Here is a 9,489-nt window from a genome sequence, read left to right as displayed (position 1 = left end):
CCTGTTTGGAAATAGGGGTTTTCTTTTGTTATATTAATGAGGTCATACCAGAGTAGGGTAAGTCCTAAACCTAATCACTTCTGAGTTATAAGAAGAGCAGAATGGACACAAAGACAAACGGGGAAGACAGACGCCTGTGAGGACCCATCTGTAAGCACAGCAACACCAAGGACTGTGGCAGCCACCGGAAACTAGGAAAGAGGCCCACAGAAGGAATCAACACAGCCAAGACCCTGCCTTGGTCTTTTAGACTCCAGAACTTTGAGATCATAAATTTCTGTTCTTTAAAGCCACCCACTTGGTGGTATTTTTGTTATGGCAGCACTTGGTAACTAAGATACCCTGGGACTGCTAGGTAACAAATATGGAGTTCACCCAAATAGTGATGTGGAGCAAATGAAGATTGTTAAAAAGAAGAAAATTGACATGATCAAAATAAGATTGTATCAGATTCATCTGGCAGTGCAGACAGGATGGCTTGAAGCAGAGACTGGCTAGTAGACTTCCTAACAGTCCATAAAAAAAAAAAAAAAAACTCATTGCCATTGGGTCAATTCCAACTCATAGTGACCCTATAGGACAGAGTAGAACTGCCCCGTAGGGTTTCCAAGGAGTGGCTGGTAGATTAGAACTGTTGACCTTTTGGTTAGCAGCCATAGTTCTTAACCACTGTACCATCAGGGCTCCTGAGAGTCCACACCTATGGTAATAAAGACTTGACTGAAAATAACTGACAGGAAGGTGTAGATCACATTACAAAGAAGGAAAAAAATAAAAAAAACCAAACCCATTGCCATCGAGTCGATTCTGACTCATAGCAACCCTACAGGACAGAGTAGAACTTCCCCATAGAGTTTCTAAAGAGTGGCTGGTGGATTCGAACTACTGACCTTTATGTTTAGCAACCAAGCTCTTAACCACTGCACCACCAGGGTTCCCCATTACAAAGAAGGAGCTGTCAAATCTATGTCACTGGGTGGTCAGGGAGAAAGAATAAAAACAGCTCCTTTACTGAACCAGAGTAATGGGGGAAATGGCACCATGGACTAGAAACTGTAAGAAGATGAAGAAAATAACTCTCTTAGGGTATTATCATTTCTCTAAAAGTATACCCTAAGAAGATTTGCTGAACGATCTAGAATTGTGTATATTTTCCCACTTGCTAGACAAAAGTAACTTAAATCTTTGGGTGAGGCATTATCTCTTCTCCACCCTCCCCAGCCCTGACCTTGCCCAGCTCCTAAGACCAAGATTGCTGACTGTAGTGGGCATCTGTTATTTCTGCCTGCCCATCGTCAACCTTCCTCCTTCATCCCGTAGCAACCTTTGTCTTTCCTATAGAGATCTCATTTTACACAGTAGAGGTGGGGCTGACCCTGTCCCATCCACCCACACGCAACACCCCACCCCTACACCCCAGCCAAAGAAATGGGCAAATTGTCCAGACCTGGCCCAATCCCCTTCTACGATGGAGTGGTTCAGGAAGAAGCATGTGGCTCAAGCCAATCACTATCCATGGAATTTTTCCTGGGAAATAATAGGAAGCATTTCTTACTGCTACAATTAATGTTCATAGTAGGGGCTAAGGGTTAGAAATTAAGGACTAAGGGTTAAAGATTAAAGGATGAGATGAGAGCTAAGATGAGAGAAACAGAGTCCTAGTAAAATCATTGGAACCTGGGTCCAGCCATATCTGAAGTTAGCTGAACTTGCAAACTTTCCACCTATATTGTCAAAATCTCTTTTTTTTTTTTCTTTAAGGAAATGGAATTTGATTTCTATAACTTGCTGCCAAAAAAGTTTTTGAGAAAGTAGTACAAGTAAGAGATACAAGCATAACGGAAGATGCAAAAAAATTAATTGTTCTGATAATTCTAGACTCCAGGGTCTCTTTATGGAAAGGCCAGCTCCTTATGTAGACAAGATAATATTCCAATTAAAAAAAAAGGCAGGTATTTGAGACAGCATTCAAGACCATGACTGAACATGTACACATGGGAGAAATAAGCAGTTTCCCTATTTCCTTTCCTTAGTAAGTCACGTATGTGTATAAAGGTATGAAGCTCATGTTGGAGTGGTGCAAATGGTTAGCACGTTCAGCTGCTACCCAAATGGTCGGAGGTTTGAGTCCATCCAAAGGCACTTCAGAGGAAAGGCCTGGCAATCTACTTCCAGAAAGTCAGCCATTGAAAACCTTATGGAGCACAGATCTACTCTATAGGTTAGGTTTCCGACCAATGCACCTCATGAGCAGCAACCACCCATCTGTCAGTGGAAACTTGCATGTTGATATGATGCTGAACAGTTATCAGTGGAGCTTCCAGACTAAGACAGACTAGGAAGAAAGGTCTAGTGATCTACTACTGAAATCAGCCAATGAAAATCCTGTGGATCACAACAGTCTGATGTGCAACCTATCATGGGGATGGCGTAGGACCAGGCAGCATTCGTTCTTTTGTGCATGGGGACACCATGAGTCAGGGGCTAACAACAACAACAAATGGAAACAAAGCTGTGTAAGAACCAGAAGTGACCCAGCCTCTGGGGTTCTGCTTAAGGAGAGAGTGGGCAGGTGTTGCTTGGGGTGGATAGGGCTGATGTGGGCTACTCCTCATCTCTTGTTCTCTTTCTACTCTGTAGCTTCAGTTTGTGGAACATTTCTTTCACTCTAAGGTACTTGGTCCCCTTGGTGGTAAGGCTCTTCTGGGATGTAGCCATCATATTTCAGTCCTGCCTGTTGCTCAAAACACTGAATGCTCTCCTGGTCTGGTTTTGATCAGAGAATTCATGAGGACTTGGGTGGCTCTAGCCTTCACCACTGGGACCTTGTCCATACTGTCAGTGGCCAATGAAAGGGTCACTGCAGGGGAGGATACACTGGCCTCTCCTTCCACTGCCTTGGCGAGGTGCTCATACTTGTGCTCTGGGGAATGCTGCCCATGTCTGTCAGAAGAGTAGTCATGGGCAAAGGGCCTTTAAGAGCATTCTCGTAGCTGAATCCCCATTGGTTCACCTGATAGGCAGGGACATCATGCATAGAGGCCCACCAGGCTCTAGAGCAGGCACTTCTGGTGTCTCCAAGCCATCAAAAGACTGGGATCCAGGTGCTAAAGAGGCTCCAGGGAGGTGTCCCCCAGACGCTATGACACAGTCAGACTCAAACCACGGCGTAGAAGGCGCTAAGCCAATGGGGACAACAAGGCAAGCACTGGAAACACGACCCGCAAGCACTGGCTCCCAAAGAAGTTTTATATACCTAATTTTACTAGCATCTGATTACAACACGTCCCGCCTGCGCCAACAGCTGACACAACATTAAAAGTTGCCTTATTCAAGTTTGTCCTTTCTTGGCCACTCTAGGCGTGTCCCTGCTTTCTGTCTCTGCCTCTCCCTCCTGTCCTTGACATCTTCTACCAGTTGATTTGCATTTACTTTAAAAAACTTTCAGAAGTTGCTCTAGCTGCATACCCTTATGAGTGTGGGCACTCTGAGAGGACCTCGACAAGGGCTGCCATATGGGGAGAGTGGCAAACAGCCTTGCCCTGGGCCTTCCCTGAACAGTCCTGTTTCCTGCTTGACCTCTGGCGCATGTGGTAGGGTTTCAAGTGATAGGATTTCCCCTTACACCATCCCTAGTCAGCTCACTTATTTATGTTTTGGGGAAAGCCTACATATGCAGCCTTCTCACATGTGGGTTTGGAAAAAAAAAGAATGGTTCCATATAGAAATTTGAGTTGCCTATCTATACGTAAAAGGAGCCCTGGTGGTGCAGTGGTTAAGCGCTTGGCTGCTAACTGAAAGGCTGGCGGTTCAAACCCACCAGCAGCTCCATGGGAGAAAGATGTCTGCTTCTGTAGAGATTACAGCCTTGGAAACCGTATGGGGCAGTTCTACTCTGTCCTATAGGGTCACTGTGAGTTGGAATCGACTTGACGGCAATGGGTTTATCTATGCAAAAATATGTTTCTCTTCCAGTCAGTTGGCCAGATAGCTGTCTTCCAAATTTCTTGACATAGACGAGTGAGCACCTCCAGCACTGCATCCACTTGTTGAAACATCTCAGTTGGTATTCCATCAATTCCTGGAGCCTTGTTTTTTGCCATTCCCTTCAGTGCAGCTTGGACTTCTTCCTTCAATACCATCAGTTCTTGGTTATATGCTACTTCTTGAAATGGTTGAATGTCATTAAAGTTGACTCTGTTTTGAGGAGGCAACTCTTCCCCAGTCATATTTTGACTAGGGAAGGCTATATGGATATATGGGGAAGGATCTATTCCAACCTAAGGAACTCATCTTCCAGCACTATATTAGACAATGTTCTGTTGCTATTCATAAGGTTTTCATTGGTCAGTTTTTTCAGAAGTAGACTTCCGGGTCCTTCTTCCTAGTCTGTCTTAGTCTGGAAGCTCCACTGAAACCTGTTCACCATGGGTGACCCTGCTGGTATTTGAAATACCAGTGGCACAGCTTCCAGCATCACAGCAACACCCGAGCCACCACAGTATGACAAACTGACAGATGATAGGCAGGGTCAACATACATACCCTTTTATTCTATCTAGAAAGAAGCCCTGGTGGCATAGCAGTTAAGAGCTTGACTGCTAACCAAAAGGTCAGCAGTTTGAATCCACCAGCCGCTCCTTGAAAACCCTGTGGGGCAGTTCTACTCTGCCCTATAGGGTTGCTATGAGTCGGAATTGACTCAATAGCAATGGGTTATTCTAGAAAGAGCTTCATATTTTGACTTGAGAAACTAGCCCTCCCCCATTGTTGACAGTCCTGGTGCAACTGTCAATGAGAGTGCCCTGCCCCCCTCTGGAAAAGGGTAGGAACCAAGAAGAGACAATCAGGTCCTTGCTTCCAGGAATATGATCTTGAGAAGAGAGACACAAAGACCTAAAACAGTGGTGTTCATTTATGCTTATGATGACTCGCTAAGAAGACTGGTCATTCTTCCTATTCTAGGTACCCAAATCCACCCAAAAAGAAACTCACTGCCATCAAGTCAATCCCGACTCATAGCAACCCAACAGGACAGAGTAGAACTACCCCAGAGGGTTTCTAAGGAGCAGCCCATGGATTCGAACTGCCGACATTTTGGTTAACAGTCAAGCTTTAACCACTGCACTACCAGGGCTCCTAGGTCCCCAAAGGAGCCCTATATCATATCTTTCTTACAGCCTGTTATGAGCTACTCATAGATCCGTCCAATAGATTTCTTGTTGTGCTATTGGCCTCTGACTCCTTCTGATGCCTACAACCAAAGAACCCTAACAAATACACCCTGTTTAGGCAGAGCTTTTGTACCAAGTGACCTCACAGGCCACTGGCCAGCCTATCATCCGTCAGGTACCCACCCTTGTCCAGTGACTTATGGCCAAAAAGAGTGATAATGTCACATAGCACAGATCACAACTACTGGAGGTTTAGGGGTCTAATAAATAATGTTTTTCTTCCTCATCCATATTCAGAACCAATTGAGACACAAGAACTAAGCACCTTTAGCAATTGCAGATAAATTTATTGTGAGTGTGATATATCCAAGAAGTTCTATGCATATTCATCCAGCATATTCATACTCAAAGCGAATGTCTTGGTGTGCATCAAAAGAATGACAAAGTAATATACATTCATGTGATTTAAGTTTAAAACCATAGTCCCAGAAGTATAATATAGACTCAATTTTCCCTGCTGCTGTCCACTAAGTGCAACTATAAACCCTGGAAATATCACAAGACACAACCAAAGGAGGACTCTGAAAAGTATAAAGAGGAAGGCAAACTGGTTAGGGACTCCAAGCCTGAAGAAATAAGACAACAGCAGGACATCTTACAACTATAACACCCCATTGATCAGCAGAAGGTGACCTAAGCCCAATGTCTCCCAACCCCCAACCTAGCAAGAGAAGGCAGCCTAGGGAGGCTCATTCCTCCTCTGGATATAAGCTTTGCCAAAAACACCAGGAGAACCTGGTGGCATCTGCAAGGGTAATCAATTGGGAGCCCCTCTGACAATAATTGACTAGGGGGAGCATTTTCTTTCCTTGCAAGGTCTGAATCTCCTCTCCCCACCTAGAGACACAGGCAGCCAGGGCAGCTCCAGCAAAGGGGATTCTGCTACAACAAGCTGCCCGGTCCAAGAAGAGTTCTTTGTCCTTTGGGGCCGGAGAATTCCTTCCCCACATAGAAACACCAGACTGGAACTGTTGGTAGGGGTCAAATAGGCTGGAGGGAGGGGCAGCTGGTATGGAAAGCAGCAAGTAAGGATCTAAGCAAGGCTTGGCAATAAGTAAACCTGATTTTAGAAACGGTATGTGCATAAGGGAACTGTAAGCTCCTTTGACTGACTAGCTTGCTATTGAGATTTCTAAAAACCAAACATAAAGTCTAATCCTGTCACCGAGTTACAATATAAACTGAATTCCCAACAATCGATCGTGTAGGAATAGGAATAGGAGGGGCCATGTGGTAAGCAGAATTCAAAGATGGCAACCCAAGATTCCTGATCCCTAATGTGCACAAACCTTCTCCCAGTTATTAAATCAAACACTAATATAGGTACTACTGTGAAGGGATTCTAAAGATACAGTTAAGGTCCCAAACCAGTTGACCTTAAGATAGGAAGATTATTTGGGTAGGCCTGACTAAAACGTATGAGCTCTTTAAAAGCAGAGAGTTTCTCCAGCTAGTCACAGAACAAGAAGTCAGAGAGATGTGCTCCAGGTAGCTTGGAAGAAAGCACACATCCATGCGAACTGCCTAGGGGGTGCCACATGGCAAGGAACTGCATTCAGGCAGCCACTAGGAGCTGAAAGCAGCCCCCAGCCCCCAGCTAGAATGAAAACAGGGACCCAGTCCCAGAGCTGCAAGGAAGTAAATTCTGACAACAACCAATGATCTTGGATGAAGGCCCCAAGCCCAGATGAGAACTTCAGCCCTAGCTGACACCTGATTTTAGCCCAGTGAATACCTGAGCAAAGAATTCAGCCATGCTATGCTTGGACATCTGACCTACAGAAACTGTAAGATAATAAATTTGAGTTGTTTTAAGCCAGTAAGTTTCCGGTAATTTGTTACTCATCAATAGAAAACTAATACAGACTGGATGAAACAACTTGTCCTTCACCTTGGAAGGATTATATCAACATGCCCCAGACCACTGTTGTTGTGTGCAATTGAGTTGATTCCAACTCATAGCAACCCTATAGAATAGAGTAGAACTGCCCCATAGGGTTTCCTAGGGTGAACTCTTTACAGGAAAAGATCACCAGGTCTTTTCTCTAGCAGAGCAACTAGTGGATTTGAACTGCCAACCTTTAAGTTAGCAGCCGAGCCCTTAACCATTGTGCCACTAGGGCTCCTTAGCCCAGACCACTAGATCCTTGGAAAATTGGAATGGAGACATATGGGCATATTCCAGTGAAGCTGGGGACCTGGAACACCTAAATTCCACTGAGCCTTCTTTGCCAGGAGAAGCAGCCCTTCCAAGTGTGCTTGAGGTGGTTAGTCTCCCTTTGCCTGAAGACCTTTCTTGGGATACTATAGAGGAAGGTATACAAAGCCTTAGAGAGATTAGACTTCAAGTTCCAGTATCAAATGCAAAGACAACAGCCTTACAAATCTGTTTAACCAGCTCCCACAACTGCATAATTTAAAAACCTCTGTAACAAATCTGTATGTGTGTGTGTGTGTGTGTGTGTGTGTGTGTGCGTGTATCTTAGTGTTTCTGCTTCTCTGATTGAACCCTGACTAATCCAGTAGAAGTCAATGTCACTAATTTCATGTTCCTCTTTCTCCCAGGCCCCGGTGTCTTCCTAATACACCTTCCTCAAAGTGTTATTGCCTATCTGTTGGGAGAGGCAAAAGCCACAACTATCTTCTTTGACTTGGCTCAAAAGGTTCAGGACATATCAGGCAGCTTAATAAAATCTCCAGGAGTTACCAGGCAATCTGTTCTTTTCATATAAAAAAGAATAATGTGAGGAAATCTTTAATTTTTCTGCTTCAAAAACGTTATGCATTTTTTTTCAAAACATGTTGCCTTGATACTTTTCATTTTATTTTGTGTTCTTTTGTTTAAAACAATGTAAAACATCTAGAAAAAAATTACTGCTATTGTTTAGGGCTTCAATGTGAGTGACAGAAACACAAACTAGCTGCAGCATCAGGATTCAATGAAGCAGAGCTACTAGAGTATTATGGGAATAAGAGATTTATTATAGGAATTAGACCTTACACAAATGTGGAGAAGCTAAGGAAGTGAAGGTTAGAGGATTTGACAAAGAGTTACTAACTAGTCCTCTACAAGCAATAGCATGAATGGGGAAGTCAGACCTCTCAGAGAAATCTGAGAAGCCAGGTAGACACAGCTGCCTCAGTGGTGTTGTGAAAGGGAAGCCAATGGAGAGGTCTATGGGAAGACGTTCCCTCTGTGTAGCGACCACCTCTGTGGGTCTGCAGGTTGGGGGCAGAGGTAGGGGTGGAGGACTTGGCTGCTTTTGGTGAGCAGAGCTGGTAGTCGGGAAGATGAAGGAAGCAAGAATAAGTTGGGACCCACTGGCACCTCTGTGACTGTCTATCTGACCATGGCGACCTGAGAATAATAGCCTTAGCTCCATTTCTACCTTCCAAATCGCATGCAAGTTCCTCTTTGGTCAAATCTAACCCAGAAATGTGTGCTGAAGGGAATCTGGGAAACCAAATTTACAGCATATGTGATAGCATAACCCAGCATAGTAGCTAAGAAAAAAGAGGAATTTATTATAAAGATCTTGAGGTTCCTCAAAGAACAGAGAACAGTAATGAGATTGGGACTCTGTCTTGCCTCTCTTGCTCCCCTCCGCTTATCTGCTCCTTTATCAATCTGTCTCTCTGTAGCCTGGCCTGTTCCATTACAGGAAACCTACCTGCTGACAGTTCCTAAGCTTTACTTTATAGCTTCAGGTGTATTAACTAGAGAAAGACTCAACTCTGTTTCTTGGTGCTCAGTCCAAGAATTTCTGAGAAGGGTCTCACTTGTCAGAGGGCTGGGTAATCATATAATATGGTTCCTCCTGCTGAACCACAGAATGGGGAAGGAAGGAACAGTTTTCAGAAGAAAGTGAAGATCTTGAGCAAATAATCTCATAGGTGTGGTGAACTTTCCCCCAACAGTGCATTTCAATAGAACTTACCACGGTATTAGAAAAGAGTTTTAAAAATCACTATGCTATATTTTACTGCCTCCTTTTCATTTCACAAGGGACATTTCACATAATGACTACCCAATCCACACATCTAGGAAAAAAGCCCTGACTCCTGGTACAGTGCTTTTTCCCTTATTCCACACTGCCTCTGTCCTCTTGATCATCCACTGCAATAAATACGACAAAAACTACTTTTCAACTCTCAGTAAAATAGGTATAGAAGGGAAATTTCTCAACATAATAAAGGGCATCTATGCAAAACCAACGGCCAACATCATTCTTAATGGAGAGAGGCTGAAAACATTC

The 9,489-nt window shown here is 44.0% G+C and overlaps 1 pseudogene; it reads right to left on the bottom strand.

The window, feature by feature from the left end:
* Positions 1–1,563: 1,563 nt before the first annotated feature.
* Positions 1,564–9,489, bottom strand: part of LOC101359816 (putative monooxygenase p33MONOX pseudogene) — a 23,306-nt pseudogene continuing 15,380 nt past the window's right edge.

The sequence above is a fragment of the Trichechus manatus genome, unplaced genomic scaffold (assembly GCF_000243295.1).
Source record: "Trichechus manatus latirostris isolate Lorelei unplaced genomic scaffold, TriManLat1.0 scaffold00059, whole genome shotgun sequence".
In the NCBI taxonomy this organism is placed as follows: domain Eukaryota; kingdom Metazoa; phylum Chordata; class Mammalia; order Sirenia; family Trichechidae; genus Trichechus; species Trichechus manatus.
The sequence above is the reverse complement of the archived record's forward strand: the minus strand, read 5'-3'. Positions and strand labels throughout refer to the sequence as shown.